This window comes from Cololabis saira, chromosome 9, assembly GCF_033807715.1.
Source record: "Cololabis saira isolate AMF1-May2022 chromosome 9, fColSai1.1, whole genome shotgun sequence".
In the NCBI taxonomy this organism is placed as follows: domain Eukaryota; kingdom Metazoa; phylum Chordata; class Actinopteri; order Beloniformes; family Belonidae; genus Cololabis; species Cololabis saira.
Window position 1 is genome coordinate 14945123 of NC_084595.1, and position 17526 is coordinate 14962648.

Here is a 17526-nt window from a genome sequence, read left to right on the forward strand (position 1 = left end):
TCAAATGACTAAGTATCGAGTCCCTGACCCTCATTGGTGCAAATTAGCCACGCCCCTTCTTCTGATTGGCCGATACGTTATAGTCCAATATCTTTTGAATGGTTTGACATAGAGAGTCATGGGTGGTGTCAAATGACAAAGTATCGAGTCCTTGACCTTCATGGGTGCATCCCGCGATCATCCGGCAGTAGTCCGTGGCACTTCAAAATTTCCCGGGAATTTTGTCTAGTTTTTATTATTATTATTATTATTATTCTTATTCCGCACTTTTTTTCGTCCGTTAATACGGCCCGAACCGCAACGTGCACCGATGCATGGCATACATCGTTGGATGCGTCTCCATCGTGATTCGATGGGCATTACTTTTCTCCGTAATAGGGGTTACCGTGGCAACGCTAGTTGCCAAAAAGCAAAAAAAAAGGCGAAAATTCCCACGCTTATTGCTCGGCCGAACTTTATCGTAGAGACATCGTTCAAACTTTCAAACACTCGGCCCGATAGTCACTAAAGGACCATAAAACTTCATCATGCTACTTATTACGGTTTTTGCGATATTTAACTTTCAATTTAAAAAAAAAATCTATTTTATTTTGGACGCTTGTTGCTAGGCAACGGTTTATCGTACAGACATCATTACAACATTGACAAACCCGGGACGCTATGTACTGCAACATATTTTAGTCTCGTCATGCTTGCTATTACGGTTTTTGAGATATTCCACATTGTTCATTTTGATGCTAACGGAACTTCGGATGCTTGTTGCGCGGCAACGCGGTATCGCAGAGACTTGGTTCCAACGTTAAAAGACTCAGCTTCATGTGGACTACAACATACTGAGGTCTCATTACGCTGTCGTTTACAGCTTTTGAGATATTAAAGCCAAATTGTCCCATTCTATCCTATGGGGCTTGTTACCATGGCAACAAAAACCTATGCATTTGTATGGGAGAGCATGTGAATAAACAATCTGTTAATACTGCTCGGACCGCAATGTGCACCCATGCATGGCATATATCGTTGGATGCGTCTCCATCGTGCCTCGATGGGCATTACTTTTTTCAGTCAAAAGTGCTACCGTGGCAACGCTAGATGCCAAAAAGCCAAAAAAAAGGCGAAAATTCAGACGCTTATTGCTCGGCCGGACTTTATCGTAGAGACATAGTTCAAACTTTCAAACACTCGGCCCGATTGGCACTAACGGAGCCTAGAACCTCATTATGCCATTTTTTTAAGTTTTTGTGATATTGACCTTTCATTTTTTTTTTAATTTCCGTTTGACTTTGGACGCTTGTTGCTAGGCAACAGATTATCGTAGAGACATCATACAAATGTTCCCTGACTCGGCACGCTGTGACCTTCAGCGTATTAAAATTTCATGAAGCTGTGATTTAAGGAAAGTTTAATGTAAAATCCATGCCAAATGGCCCCATTCATTCGGATGGGTTTTTTAAAACCATGGTGGAAAAAAAAACTATCCGTTAACGTAGCCTGAACCGGAACGTGCACCCATGCATGGCATACATCGTTGGATGCGTCTCCATCGTGCCTCGATGGCCATTGCTTTTCTCAGTCAAAAGCGTTACCGTGGGGACGCTAGACGGCAAAAAGCGCGCCCCATTAATAGCTATTGGGAGCACAGGAATGAATGAAATACAACCGTAAACACCTCAAACTGACATAAAACCGCCCCGAACACAAACACTGCAGCCCCAAACCAAAGCGGCGAGAGGGCTCGAATGGGCGGTAGGGCATGCCCATATCAAAATTTCCAGAAATTTTCTAGTTATTATTATTCTTATTCCGCACTTTTTTTCGTCCGTTAATACGGCCCGAACCGCAACGTGCACCCATGCATGGCATACATCGTTGGATGCGTCTCCATCGTGATTCGATGGGTATTACTTTTCTCAGTAATAGGGGTTACCGTGGCAACGCTAGTTGCCAAAAAGCAAAAAAAAAGGCGAAAATTCCCACGCTTATTGCTCGGCCGAACTTTATCGTAGAGACATCGTTCAAACTTTGAAACACTCGGCCCGATAGTCTTTAAAGGACCATACAACTTCATCATGCTAGTTATTACGGTTTTTGCGATATTTAACTTTCAATTTAAAAAAAAAATCACTTTTATTTTGGACGCTTGTTGCTAGGCAACGGTTTATCGTACAGACATCATTACAACATTGACCAACCCGGGACGCTTTGTACTGCAACATATTTTAGTCTCGTCATGCTAGCTATTACGGTTTTTGAGATATTTCACTCTTCTCATTTTGATGCTAACGGAACTTCGGATGCTTGTTGCGCGGCAACGCAGTATCGTAGAGACTTGGTTCCAACGTTAAAAGACTCAGCTTGATGTGGACTACACCATACTGAGGTCTCATTACGCTGTCGTTTACAGCTTTGGAGATATTGAAGCTAAATTGTCCCATTCTATCCTATGGGGCTTGTTACCATGGCAACAAAAACCTAATGCTGCTCGGACCGCAATGTGCACCCATGCATGGCATATATCGTTGGATGCGTCTCCATCGTGCCTCAATGGGCATTACTTTTCTCAGTCAAAAGTGTTACCGTGGCAACGCTAGATGCCAAAAAGCAAAAAAAAAAGGCGAAAATTCAGACGCTTATTGCTCGGCCGGACTTTATCGTAGAGACATCGTTCAAACTTTCAAACACTCGGCCTGATTGGCACTAACGGACCCTAGAACCTCATTATGCCAACTTTTAAAGTTTTTGCGATATTGACCTTTCTTTTTTTTTTTAATTTCCGTTTCACTTTGGATGCTTGTTGCTAGGCAACAGATTATCGTAGAGACATGATACAAATGTTCCCCGACTCGGCAAGCTGTGATCTTCAACATATTCCAATTTCATGAAGCTGTGATTTAAGGAAGCTTTAATGTAAAATCCATGCCAAATGGCCCCATTCATTCGGATGGTTTTTTTTTACCACGGTGGAAAAAAACCCTATCCATTAACGTAGTCTGAACCGGAACGTGCACCCATGCACGGCATACACCGTTAGATGCTTCTCCATCGTGCCTCGATGGGCATTACTTTTCTCAGTCAAAAGCGTTACAGTGGGGACGCTAGACGGCAAAAAGCGCGCCCCATTAATAGCTATTGGGAGCACAGGAATGAATGCAATACAACCGTAAACACCTCAAACTGACATAGAACCGCCCCGAACACAAACACTACAGCCCTAAACCAAAGCGGCGAGAGGGGGCGAATGGGCAGTAGGGCATGCCCATATCAAAATTTCCAGAAATTTTCTAGTTATTATTATTTTTCTGACGAAAGGAGGGCCTTTTTGCCCCCCTAAACGTGCCCAAAAAGTCACCAAATTTTGCACGCAAACCAGGCCTGGCGAAAAATTTGATATTTTATGGTTTGCATTAATGGGCGTGGCAAAATGGCTCAACAGCGCCCCCCGGAAAACTTTGTGCCTCAAGCCCCACGATACGGTTTGACCTACATGCACGAAAATCAGTACACACCTGTATCATTGCACAACTTAAAGAAAAGTCTCTTGGAGTCATGCCCGAAACCGAACAGGATGTCGGCCATTTTGAATTAATCGTGTCATTTTGGCGAAATTTATGCCATTCCTTCGGCAGTTAATACGGCCCGAACCGTAACGAGCTCCCATGTGTGTTATACATCAAAATGTGCGTCTCCATCCTCCGACACCACGCATTACTTTTCTCTCTCAAAAGCGTTACCGTGGCGACGCTAGACGCCAAAAAGCGCGCCCACCCATAGTCTGGTTGGTTCAGACAGAAAAAAATTTGCGCCTCAAGCCCCAGAATACGGTTTGACGTACATGAACGAAAATCGGTACACATCTTTATCATGTCGCTACTTAAAGAAAAGTCTCTTGGCGCCATGGCCTAAACCGAACAGGAAGTCGGCCATTTTGAACATTCTTAATTAATCACGTAATTTTGGAGCAATATATGCCATTCCTTCGAGAATTAATACGGCCCGAACCGTATCGTGAACCCAGATGTGTTATACATCAAAATGTACGTCTCCATCCTGCGACTATGCGCATTACTTTTCTCTTTCAAAAGTGTTACCGTGGCGACGCTAGACGCCAAAAGGCGCGCCCCCCCTTCATCTGATTGGTCCATATTTGATAGTTTCCCAAAAGTCACCAAATTTTGCATGCAAGCCAGACTTGGCGATAAATTTGATATTTCATGGTTTGCATTAATGGGCGTGGCCTAACGGCTCAACAGCGCCCCCTAGAAAACTTTTCTCTGCCATGACTTTTGAATGGTTTGACATAGGAAGTCGTGGGTGGTGTCATGGGACTCTGTAATGAGTCCTTAAGCTTCGTTGGCCTTAATTAGCCCCGCCCCTTCTTCTGATTGGTTGTCCCGATTTTCTGCTATAACTTTGGAATGGTTTGACATAGAGAGTCCCTCTTCCTGATTCAAACGTCTGCTGGCCCCGCCCCCCGACCAATCAGTGGCGAGTAGGGTGATGACGGCCCCGCCCCCGACCAATCAGTGGCGAGTAGGGTGATGACGGCCCCGCTCCCCGACCAATCAGCTCCCTGTAATATGGTGACATCAGAAATAGACCCATGCTCAGCCCGGTTAGAACCTCTGTAGAATGGTTACAGCAAAAGTAATAAAAATAGTAGTGTTTTACTAATATTTATACCTTACAAATATTTAAAAAATTAGGAAAAAAAAGTTCCTGACATTTTATCGCTATGTTGGTCTCTCTTAAGCCAGTAAGTCGAAGTGAAAGGGATAGCAGAGACATAGCTCAGCCACAGCATTGCGGTCTTTGGTGCCAGAAGTCGAGAGTTCGAGCCTGGCTGTACCTATGATGAAATTTTTTGTCAGCAATTTTTGTGTTTTTACATCAAAATGTGCGTCTCTGTCCTGCGACGACGTACATTACTTTTCTCTTTCAAAAGTGTTACCGTGGCGACGCTAGACGCGAAAAAGCACGCGTCCCCTTCATCTGATTGGTCCATATTTGATAGTTCTCCAAAAGTCACCAAATTTTGCATGCAAGCCAGACCTGGTGATAAATTTGATATTTCATGGTTTGCATTAATGGGCGTGGCCTAACGGCTCAACAGCGCCCCCTAGAATACTTTTCTCTGCCATAACTTTTGAATGGTTTGACATAAAGAGTCGTGGGTGGTGTCATCAGACTCTGTATGGAGTCCTTGACCTTCATTGGCCTGAATTAGCCCCGCCCCTTCTTCTGATTGGTTGTTCCTTTTTTCTGCTATAACTTTTGAATGGTTTGACATAGAGAATCGTGGGTGGTGTGATTTCTGATATGCTTATGGGGTCGGTGGACGTGAGTGCGAGGGCCCGTTCATCGCTGCTTGCAGCTTTAATTATTATTATTATTTTTTTTTTTTTTCTTCTGACAAAGTGATGGCCTTTTTGCCCCCCTTAACATGCCCAAAAAGTCACAAAATTTTGCACCCAAGTCAGGCCTGGCGAAAAATTTGATATTTAATGGTTTGCATTAATGGGCGTGGCAAAATGGCTCAACAGCGCCCCCTTGATAACTTTGTGCCTCAAGCCCCACGATACGGTTTGACGTACATGCACGAAAATCGGTACACACCTGTATCATGGGACAACTTAAAGAAAAGTCTCTTGCCGTCATGCCCGAAACCGAACAGGAAGTCGGCCATTTTGAATTAATCGTGTCACTTTGGCGCAATTTATGCCATTCCTTCGGCAGTTAATTCAGCCCGAACCGTAACGTGCACCCAGGTGTATTATACATCAAAATGTGCGTCTCCCTCCTGCGACCACACGCATTACTTTTCTCTTTCAAAAGCGTTACCGTGGCGACGCTAGACGCCAAAAAGCGCGCCCACCCTTCATCTGGTTGGTTCAGACAGAAAAAACTTTGCGCCTCAAGCCCCATAATACGCTTTGACGTACATGAACGAAAATTGGTACACTCCTGTATCATGTCGCAACTAAAAGAAAAGTCTCTTGGCGCCATGGCCGAAACCGAACAGGAAGTCGGCCATTTTGAACATTCTGAATTAATTGCGTAATTTTGGAGCAATATATGCCATTCCTTCGAGAGTTAATTCAGCCCGAACCGTATCGTGAACCCAGATGTGTTATACATCAAAATGTGCGTCTCCATCCTGCGACTACACGCATTACTTTTCTCTTTCAAAAGTGTTACCGTGGCGACGCTAGACGCCAACAAGCGCACCCCCCTTCATCTGATTGGTCCATATTTGATAGTTCCCCAAAAGGCACCAAATTTGGCATGCAAGCCAGGCCTGGCGATAAATTTGATATTTCATGGTTTGCATTAATGGGCGAGGCAAAATTGCTCAACAGCGCCCCCCGGAAAACTTTGTGCCTCAAGCCCCACAATACGGTTTGACGTACATGCACGAAAATCGCTACACACCTGTATCATGGCACAACTTAAAGAAAAGTCTCTTGGAGCCATGGCCGAAACCGAACAGGATGTCGGCCATTTTGAATACATTGTGTCATTTTGGCGAAATTTATGCCATTCCTTCGGCAGTTAATTCAGCCCGAACCGTAATGTGCCCCCAGGTGTGTTATACATCAAAATGTGCGTCTACATCCTGCGACACCACGCATTACTTTTCTCTTTCAAAAGTGTTACCGTGGCGACGCTAGACGCCAAAAGGCGCGCCCCCCCTTCATGTGATTGGTCCATATTTGATAGTTCTCCAAAAGTCACCAAATTTTGCATGCAAGCCAGACTTGGCGATACATTTGATATTTCATGGTTTGCATTAATGGCCGTGGCCTGACGGCTCAACAGCGCCCCCTAGAATACTTTTCTCTGCCATAACTTTTGAATGGTTTGACATAGAGAGTTGTGGGTGGTGTCATGGGACTCTGTAATGAGTCCTTAAGCTTCGTTGGCCTTAATTAGCCCCGCCCCTTCTTCTGATTGGTTGTCCCTTTTTTCTGCTATAACTTTTGAATGGTTTGACATAGGAAGTCATGGGTGGTATCATGGGACTCTGTAATGAGTTCTTAAGCTTCGTTGGCCTTAATTAGCCCCGCCCCTTCTTCTGATTGGTTGTCCCGATTTTCTGCTACAACTTTGGAATGGTTTGACATAGAGAGTCCTGGGTGGTGTCATAAGATTCAGTATGGAGTCCTTGACCTTCATTGGCCTGAATTAGCCCCGCCCCTTCTTGTCATTGGTTGTCCCTTTTTTCTGCTATAACATTTTAATTGTTTGACATAGGAAGTCGTAGGTGGTGTCATGGGACTCTGTAATGAGTCCTTAAGCTTCGTTAGCCTTAATTAGCCCCGCCCCTTCTTCTGATTGGTTGTCCCGATTTTCTGCTATAACTTTGGAATGGTTTGACATAGAGAGTCGTGGGTGGTTTCATCAGATTCTTTATGGAGCCCTTGACCTTCATTGGCTTAAATTAGCCCCGCCCCTTCTTCTGATTGGTTGTCCCTTTTTTCTGCTATAACTTTTGAAAGGTTTGACATAGGAAGTCGTGGGTGGTGTCATGGGATTCTGTAATGAGTCCTTAAGCTTCGTTGGCCTTAATTAGCCCCGCCCCTTCTTCTGATTGGTTGTCCCAATTTTCTGCTATAACTTTGGAATGGTTTGACATAGAGAGTCGTGGGTGGTGTCATCAGATTCTGTATGGAGTCCTTGACCTTCATTGGCTTGAATTAGCCACGCCCCTTCTTCTGATTGGTTGTCCCTTTTTTCTGCTATAACTTTTCAATGGTTTGACATAGGAAGTCGTGGGTGGTGTCATGGGACTCTGTAATGAGTCCTTAAGCTTCGTTGGCCTTAATTAGCCCCGCCCCTTCTTCTGATTGGTTGTCCCGATTTTCTGGTATAACTTTTCAATGGTTTGACATAGGAAGTCGTGGGTGGTGTCATTTCTGATACTTATGGGGGGCGGTGGCCGTGAGTGCGAGGGCCCGTTCATTGCTGCTTGCAGCTTTAATTAGGGCCCGAGCACCTTCAGTGCGAAGGCCCTATTGTATCTGTAGGAATTCTTCGCGTTATTATGGGCATGCCAAGTAGTGGCATGACCATATTGCAATCGTCCAGAATGGCCCAAAGGGCAATGCAGCTAGCATGCTAAAGTCGCAAAAGTCCCACTGCGCACCAGCGGGTGTACAGCATGACCCCGCACTGATGTGGAAAAAAAAAATCCCCAAAAAGTAAAACACGGCCGAAAAAATGAGGAAAAACATGAAAATGAAGGCGATATATTAGTATCTAGAAAAGGTTTCCCTTTTCTTATTATTATGGGCATGCCAAGTAGTGGCATGACCATATTGCAATCGTCCAGAATGGCCCAAAGGGCAATGCTGCTAGCATGCTAAAGTCGCAAAAGTCCCACTGCGCACCAGCGGGTGTACAGCATGACCCCGCACTGATGTGGACAAAAAAAATCCCCAAAAAGTAAAACACGGCCGAAAAAATGAGGAAAAACATGAAAATGAAGGCGTAAATTAGTACCCAGAAAAGGTTTCCCTTTTCTTCTTATTATTATTATTATTCTTATTCCGCACTTTTTTTCGTCCGTTAATACGGCCCGAACCGCAACGTGCACCCATGCATGGCATACATCGTTGGATGCGTCTCCATCGTGATTCGATGGGCATTACTTTTCTCCGTAATAGGGGTTAGCGTGGCAACGCTAGTTGCCAAAAAGCAAAAAAAAAGGCGAAAATTCCCACGCTTATTGCTCGGCCGAACTTTATCGTAGAGACATCGTTCAAACTTTCAAACACTCGGCCCGATAGTCACTAAAGGACCATAAAACTTCATCATGCTAGTTATTACGGTTTTTGCGATATTTAACTTTCAATTTAAAAAAAAAATCTATTTTATTTTGGACGCTTGTTGCTAGGCAACGGTTTATCGTACAGACATCATTACAACATTGACCAACCCGGGACGCTTTGTACTGCAACATATTTTAGTCTCGTCATGCTTGCTATTACGGTTTTTGAGATATTCCACATTGTTCATTTTGATGCTAACGGAACTTCGGATGCTTGTTGCGCGGCAACGCGGTATCGCAGAGACTTGGTTCCAACGTTAAAAGACTCAGCTTCATGTGGACTACAACATACTGAGGTCTCATTACGCTGTCTTTTACAGCTTTTGAGATATTAAAGCCAAATTGTCCCATTCTATCCTATGGGGCTTGTTACCGTGGCAACAAAAACCAATGCATTTGTATGGGGGACCATGTGAATAAACAATCTGTTAATGCTGCCCGAACCGGAACGTGCACCCATGCATGGCATACATTGTTGGATGCGTCTCCATCGTGCCTCGATGGGCATTACTTTTCTCAGTCTAAAGTGTTACCGTGGCAACGCTAGATGCCAAAAAGCAAAAAAAAAGGCAAAAATTCAGACGCTTATTGCTCGGTCGAACTTTATCGTAGAGACATCGTTCAAACTTTCAAACACTCGGCCCGATTGTCCCTAACGCTACGTACAACCTCATTATGCTAATTATTACAGTTTTCGCGATATTGGCCTTTCATTTTTTTTTTTATTTCTGTTTGAATTTGGACGCTTGTTGCTAGGCAACAGGTTATTGTAGAGACATCGTACAAATGTCCCCTGACTCGGCACGCTGTGGACTTCAACATACTCAAATTTCATGAAGCTGGCATTTAAGGAAATTTTATGTCAAAATCCAGGCCAAATGGCCCCATTCATTCGGATGGGGTTTTGTACCATGGTGAAAAAAAAAACCTATCCGTTAACGTAGCCTGAACCGGAACATGCACCCATGCAAGGCATACATCGTTAGATGCGTCTCCATCTTGCCTCGAAGGGCATTACTATTCTCAGTCAAAAGCGTTACCGTGGCAACGCTAGATGCCAAAAAGCGCACACCTTTAATAACTATTGGGAGCACAGGAATGAATGCAATACAACTGTAAACACCTCAAACTGACATAGAACCACCCCGAACACAACCACTACAGCCCTAAACCAAAGCAGCTGGAGGGGTCGAATGGGCCGTAGGGCATGCCCATGTCAAAATTTCGTGAAATTTTCTAGTTAGTGCCACGGCTGCGCCACGTGGCACGCCTCCTCCATTGAGCTGCGCAAGCTCAATGGAGGAGGAGTGCCTCGTGCGCAGCACGAGGCACTCATACTATTGCTCAGGCTTATTATTAGTGCCACGGCTGCGCCACGTGGCACGCCTCCTCCATTGAGCTGCGCAAGCTCAATGGAGGAGGAGTGCCTCGTGCGCAGCACGAGGCACTCATACTATTGCTCAGGCTTATTATTAGTGCCACGGCTGCGCCACGTGGCACGCCTCCTCCATTGAGCTGCGCAAGCTCAATGGAGGAGGAGTGCCTCGTGCGCAGCACGAGGCACTCATACTATTGCTCAGGCTTATTTATTATTTATTATATATTCTTCCGTAAAAACTTTGTCCGGCTACTCCTCCTACAGCTTTGAGAAAACGCGAAAAGTAAAAACGTAGAAACGTGCGCCTTAATCGGGAATCGATGGGTATGACTTTTATTAGCGATTGGCGTGCACGTTTTTGCGCAACGTGCACAAACGTGCGCTTTTTGCCCCATCCGGAACGCATTGCGTGAACTTTGGGGCCTCACCACTCGCACACCGTTACTCGAAAAATTATGAACCGATTTAGAAAGTTGTAGGCCCTGAATTTAACTACAGTCCTGTGGATTTTCAGAACGATGGCACGAATAGTTTTTGCACGAAGTGCAAAAACATTTCCAAATTTCCAAACTAATGGGGAGCTCATTTTCCCTATGTATTCCTATGGCGCCATTCAAAGCGGATGGGAAAATGTCGAGAAAAAAGACAAAATTCACCTTTTTTCTGAGTCACGTATCTTTCTCATACTTGCACGTAGAAACGTCATTCAAACTTCAAAACGGAGGAAAACTTCTCTTCTCTCTCCAAACCCGAAACAGTTTTTTCCTAAAATGTACACTTTTCAAGATATGAGCCCTCAAGCGAGGACTGGAAATCACTTTTTTTCAAATCTAGAGCACGGGAGTCAGTTTGCTAGAGTGTAGTTACACTGAAAAAAAAACATGATTTCTTATTTGTAACTCGAGGTCACGGCCAAACCGTAAAAGGTAGACAGATAATTTTTGGTCAGAATATAGACATAGGTGTTGTGATTTATAAAATGTGACTTTGACAGGCGTGGTGTGCACAAAATTTTAACGGGGGAGCCAACAGACACGCCAGTTCCTGTCTCTCTCTTCATTGACTCCCATGTTAAATGAAGTTTTCTTAAAAAAAATCTCATTTTTGTTTTCGAATTGCCGTTACTAACACATTTTAAGGAATATCTGTATGAAAATAACATTTAGATAATCTGGTAGGTTCTCTGTTTCTCAAAATGTTTTCGTTTTTCTGCTAAGAGCTACGGTTTGAGCGCAAAGTGGAGTGATTTCAGGTTTGTCACAACCAAAAATCCAGCTGAGTCATTCCCGCTCCCTCTGTATCAGGTTCTTGTTGCCCCTAGCAACCAGAGCTCAGCTGTTGACTGATTAGACTGACCCAGAACTGGTCACATGACTCACTCAGTACAGAATTCATAGTATAACCTGGAAAATGGAGAAATCTGAACCCTGACCTTTTAACCTTAGATGAACACACACACACACACACACACACACACACACACACACACACACACACACACACACACACACACACACACACGATAGGTGTTATTATGGGATGTCAGGTGTTTTTATAGGATGTTAGTGTTATTATGGGATGTCAGGTGTTTTTATAGGATGTTAGTGTTATTATGGGATGACAGGTGTTTTTATAGGATGTTAGTGTTATTATGGGATGTCAGGTGTTTTTATAGGATGTTAGTGTTATTATGGGATGGCAGGTGTTTTTATAGAATGTTAGTGTTATTATGGGATGGCAGGTGTTTTTATAGGATGTTAGTGTTATTATGGGATGTTAGTGTTATTATGGGATGGTAGGTGTTTATTATGGGATGGTAGTGTTATTGGTGTTAGCGGTCCCGTTAGCGGTTCTGTTAGCGGTCCTGTTAGCGATCCCGTTAGCGGTCCCGTTAGCGGTCCAGTTAGCGATCCCGTTAGCGGTCCAGTTAGCGACCCCGTTAGCGGTCCCGTTAGCAATCCCGTTAGCGGTCCCGTTAGCGGTTGTTAGCGATCCCGTTAGCGATCCCGTTAGCGGCTTGGTTAGCGATCCCGTTAGCGGCTCGGTTAGCGGTCCCGTTAGCGGTTCAGTTAGCGATTCCGTTAGCGATCCCGTTAGCGGTCCCGTTAGCGGTCCCGTTAGCGGTCCAGTTAGCAATCCCGTTAGCGGTCCAGTTAGCGACCCCGATAGCGGTCCCGTTAGCGGTTCCGCTAGCGGTTGTTAGCGATCCCGTTAGCGGTTCAGTTAGCGATTCCGTTAGCGATCCCGTTAGCGGTCCCGTTAGCGGTCCAGTTAGCGATCCCGTTAGCGGTCCAGTTAGCGACCCCGTTAGCGGTCCCGTTAGCGGTTCCGCTAGCGGTTGTTAGCGATCCCGTTAGCGGTCCCGTTAGCGGTTCTGTTAGCGGTTCTGTTAGCGGTCCTGTTAGCGGTTCCGTTAGCGGTTGTTAGCGGTCCCGTTAGCGATCCCATTAGCGGCTCGGTTAGCAATCCCGTTAGCGGCTCGGTTAGCGGTCCCGTTAGCGGTTCAGTTAGCGATTCCGTTAGCGATCCCGTTAGCGGTACCGTTAGCAGTCCAGTTAGCGATCCCGTTAGCGGTCCAGTTAGCGACCCCGTTAGCGGTCCCGTTAGCAATCCCATTAGCGGTCCCGTTAGCGGTTCCGCTAGCGGTTGTTAGCGATCCCGTTAGCGGTTCTGTTAGCGGTTCTGTTAGCGGTCCCGTTAGCGGTTCTGTTAGCGGTTGTTAGCGGTCCCATTAGCGATCCCATTAGCGGCTCGGTTAGCGGTCCCGTTAGCGATCCCGTTAGCGATCCCGTTAGCGATCCGGTTAGCGGTCCCGTTAGCGATCCCGTTAGCGGTCCCGTTAGCGGTTCCGTTAGCGGTTCCGTTAGCGGTCCCGTTAGCGGTCCCGTTAGCGGTCCCGTTAGCGGTTCCGTTAGCGGTTGTTAGCGGCTCGGTTAGCGATCCCGTTAGCGGCTCGGTTAGCGGTCCCGTTAGCGGTCCCGTTAGCGATCCCGTTAGCGATCCCGTTAGCGGTTCAGTTAGCGGTTCTATATTTTCTGTAATAACTTTTGAATGGTTTGACATAGAGAGTCATGGGTGGTGTCATTGGAATCTGTATCGAGTCCTTGACCTTCATGGGTGCAAATAAGCCCCGCGATCATCCGGCAGTAGTCCGTGGCACTTCAAAATTTCCCGGGAATTTTGTCTAGTTATTTATATATTCTTCCGTAAAAACTTTGTCCGGCTACTCCTCCTACAGCTTTGAGAAAACGCAAAAAGTAAAAACGTAGAAACGTGCGCCTTAATCGGGAATCGATGGGTATGACTTTTATTAGCGATTGGCGTGCACGTTTTTGCGCAACGTGCACAAACGTGCGCTTTTTGCCCCATCCGGAACGCATTGCGTGAAGTTTGGGGCCTCACCACTCGCACACCGTTACTCGAAAAATTCTGAACCGATTTAGAAAGTTGTAGGCCCTGAATTTAACTACAGTCCTGTGGATTTTCAGAACGATGGCACGAATAGTTTTTGCACGAAGTGCAAAAACATTTCCAAATTTCCAAACTAATGGGGAAGATTTTCCCATGCATTTCAATGGTGCCATTATAAGCGGATGGGAAAATGTTGAGAAAAAAAAGACAAAATTCACCTTTTTTCCGAGTCACGTATCTTTCTCATACTTGGACGTAGAAACGTCATTCAAACTTCAAAACGGAGGAAAACTTCTCTTCTCTCTCCAAACCCCGGACTGTTTTTTCCTAAAATGTACACTTTTCAAGATATGAGCCCTCAAGCGAGGACTGGAAATCACTTTTTTTCAAATCTAGAGCACGGGAGTCAGTTTGCTAGAGTGTAGTTACACTGAAAAAAAAACATGATTTCTTATTTGTAACTCGAGGTCACGGCCAAACCGTAAAAGGTAGACAGATAATTTTTGGTCAGAATATAGACATAGGTTTTGTGATTCATAAAATGTGACTTTGACAGGCGTGGTGTGCACAAAATTTTAACGGGGGAGCCAACAGACACGCCAGTTCCTGTCTTGCTCTTCATTGACTCCCATGTTAAATGAAGTTTTCTTAAAAAAAATCTCATTTTTGTTTTCGAATTGCCGTTACTAACACATTTTAAGGAATATCTGTATGAAAATAACATTTAGATAATCTGGTGGGTTCTCCGTTTCTCAAAATGTTTTCGTTTTTCTGCTAAGAGCTACGGTTTGAGCGCAAAGTGGAGTGATTTCAGGTTTGTCACAACCGAAAATCCAGCTGAGTCATTCCCGCTCCCTCTGTATCAGGTTCTTGTTGCCCCTAGCAACCACAGCTCAGCTGTGCTGATTAGACTGACCCAGAACTGGTCACATGACTCACTCAGTACAGGCTTCATAGTATAACCTGGAAAATGGAGAAATCTGAACCCTGACCTTTTAACCTTAGATGAACACACACACACACACACACACACACACACACACACACACACACACACACACACACACACACACACACACGATAGGTGTTATTATGGGATGGCAGGTGTTTTTATAGGATGTTAGTGTTATTATGGGATGGCAGGTGTTTTTATAGGATGTTAGTGTTATTATGGGATGTTAGTGTTTTTATAGGATGTTAGTGTTATTATGGGATGGTAAGTGATTATTATGGGATGGTAGTGTTATTGGTGTTAGCGGTCCCGTTAGCGGTTCTGTTAGCGGTCCTGTTAGCGATCCCGTTAGCGGTCCCCTTAACGGTCCAGTTAGCGATCCCGTTAGCGGTCAAGTTAGCGACCCCGTTAGCGGTCCCGTTAGCAATCCCGTAAGCGGTCCCGTTAGCGGTTGTTAGCGATCCCGTTAGCGGCTCGGTTAGCGATCCCGTTAGCGGCTCGGTTAGCGGTCCCGTTAGCGGTCCCGTTAGCGGTTCAGTTAGCGATTCCGTTAGCGATCCCGTTAGCGGTCCCGTTAGCGGTTCCGCTAGCGGTTGTTAGCGATCCCGTTAGCGGTCCCGTTAGCGGTTCTGTTAGCGGCCCCGTTAGCGGTTCCGTTAGCGGTTGTTAGCGGTCCCGTTAGCAACCCCATTAGCGGCTCGGTTAGCGGTCCCGTTAGCGATCCCGTTAGCGGTCCCGTTAGCGGTCCCGTTAGCGGTTCCGTTAGCGATCCCATTAGCGGTCCCGTTAGCGGTACCGTTAGCGGTTCCGTTAGCGGTTCCGTTAGCGGCTCGGTTAGCGATTCCGTTAGCGGCTCGGTTAGCGGTCCCGTTAGCGATCCCGTTAGCGGTTCATTTAGCGGTTCTGTTAGCGGTCCCGTTAGCGGTTCCGTTAGCGGTTGTTAGCGGTCCCGTTAGCGACCCCATTAGCGGCTCGGTTAGCGGTCCCGTTAGCGATCCCGTTAGCGGTCCCGTTAGCGGTCCCGTTAGCGGTCCCGTTAGCGATCCCGTTAGCGATCCCGTTAGCGGTTCAGTTAGCGGTTCTGTTAGCGGTCCCGTTAGCGGTTCCGTTAGCGGTTGTTAGCGGTCCCGTTAGCTACCCCATTAGCGGCTCGGTTAGCGGTCCCGTTAGCGGTCCCGTTAGCGATCCCGTTAGCGGTCCCGTTAGCGGTCCCGTTAGCGGTCCCGTTAGCGGTCCCGTTAGCGGTCCCGTTAGCAGTTCCGTTAGCGATCCCATTAGCGGTCCCGTTAGCGGTCCCGTTAGCGGTTCCGTTAGTGGTTCCGTTAGCGGCTCAGTTAGCGATTCCGTTAGCGGCTCGGTTAGCGATCCCGTTAGCGGTCCCGTTAGCGATCCCGTTAGCAATCCCGTTAGCGGTTCAGTTAGCGGTTCTGTTAGCGGTCCCGTTAGCGGTTCCGTTAGCGGTTGTTAGCGGTCCCGTTAGCGACCCCATTAGCGGCTCGGTTAGCGGTCCCGTTAGCGATCCCGTTAGCGGTCCCGTTAGCGGTTCCGTTAGCGGCCCCGTTAGCGGCCCCGTTAGCGGCCCCGTTAGCGGCCCCGTTAGCGGCCCCGTTAGCGGCCCCGTTAGCGGTTCCGTTAGCGGTTGTTAGCGGCTCGGTTAGCGATTCCGTTAGCGGCTCGGTTAGCGGTCCCGTTAGCGATCCCTTTAGCGATCCCGTTAGCGGTTCAGTTAGCGATCCCGTTAGAGGTTCCGTTAGCGGTTCTGTTAGCTATCCCGTTAGCGGTCCCGTTAGCGGTCTTGTTAGCGGTTCTATTAGCTCATTACATATTTTCTGTAATAACTTTTGAATGGTTTGACATAGAGAGTCATGGGTGGTGTCAAATGACTAAGTATCGAGTCCTTGACCTTCATGGGTGCAAATAAGCCCCGCGATCATCCGGCAGTAGTCCGTGGCACTTCAAAATTTCCCGGGAATTTTGTCTAGTTAGTGCCACGGCTGCGCCACGTGGCACGCCTCCTCCATTGAGATGCGCAAGCTCAATGGAGGAGGAGTGCCTCGTGCGCAGCACGAGGCACTAATACTATTGCTCAGGCTTATTAGTGCCACGGCTGCGCCACGTGGCACTCCTCCTCCATTGAGATGCGCAAGCTCAATGGAGGAGGAGTGCCTCGTGCGCAGCACGAGGCACTAATACTATTGCTCAGGCTTATTAGTGCCACGGCTGCGCCACGTGGCACGCCTCCTCCATTGAGATGCGCAAGCTCAATGGAGGAGGAGTGCCTCGTGCGCAGCACGAGGCACTAATACTATTGCTCAGGCTTATTTATTAGTGCCACGGCTGCGCCACGTGGCACGCCTCCTCCATTGAGATGCGCAAGCTCAATGGAGGAGGAGTGCCTCGTGCGCAGCACGAGGCACTAATACTATTGCTCAGGCTTATTATTTATTATTATTTATTCCATATTCTTCCGTATAAACTTCGGCGCGTAACTAGTCGCACAGCTTTGAGAAAACTCAAAAAGTAAAAACGTAGAAACGTGCGACTTAATCGGGAATCAATTGGTATGACTTTTATAAGCGATTGGCGTGCACGTTTTTGCGCAACGTGCACAAACGTGCGCTTTTTGCCCCATCCGGAACGCATTGCGTGAACTTTGGGGCCTCACCACTCGCACACCGTTACTCGAAAAATTCTGAACCGATTTAGAAAGTTGTAGGCCCTGAATTTAACTACAGTCCTGTGGATTTTCAGAACGATGGCAAGAATAGTTTTTGCACGAAGTGCAAAAACATTTCCAAATTTCCAAACTAATGGGGAAGATTTTCCCATGCATTTCAATGGCGCCATTATAAGCGGATGGGAAAATGTTGAGAAAAAAAAGACAAAATTCACCTTTTTTCCGAGTCACGTATCTTTCTCATACTTGGACGTAGAAACGTCATTCAGACTTCAAAACGGAGG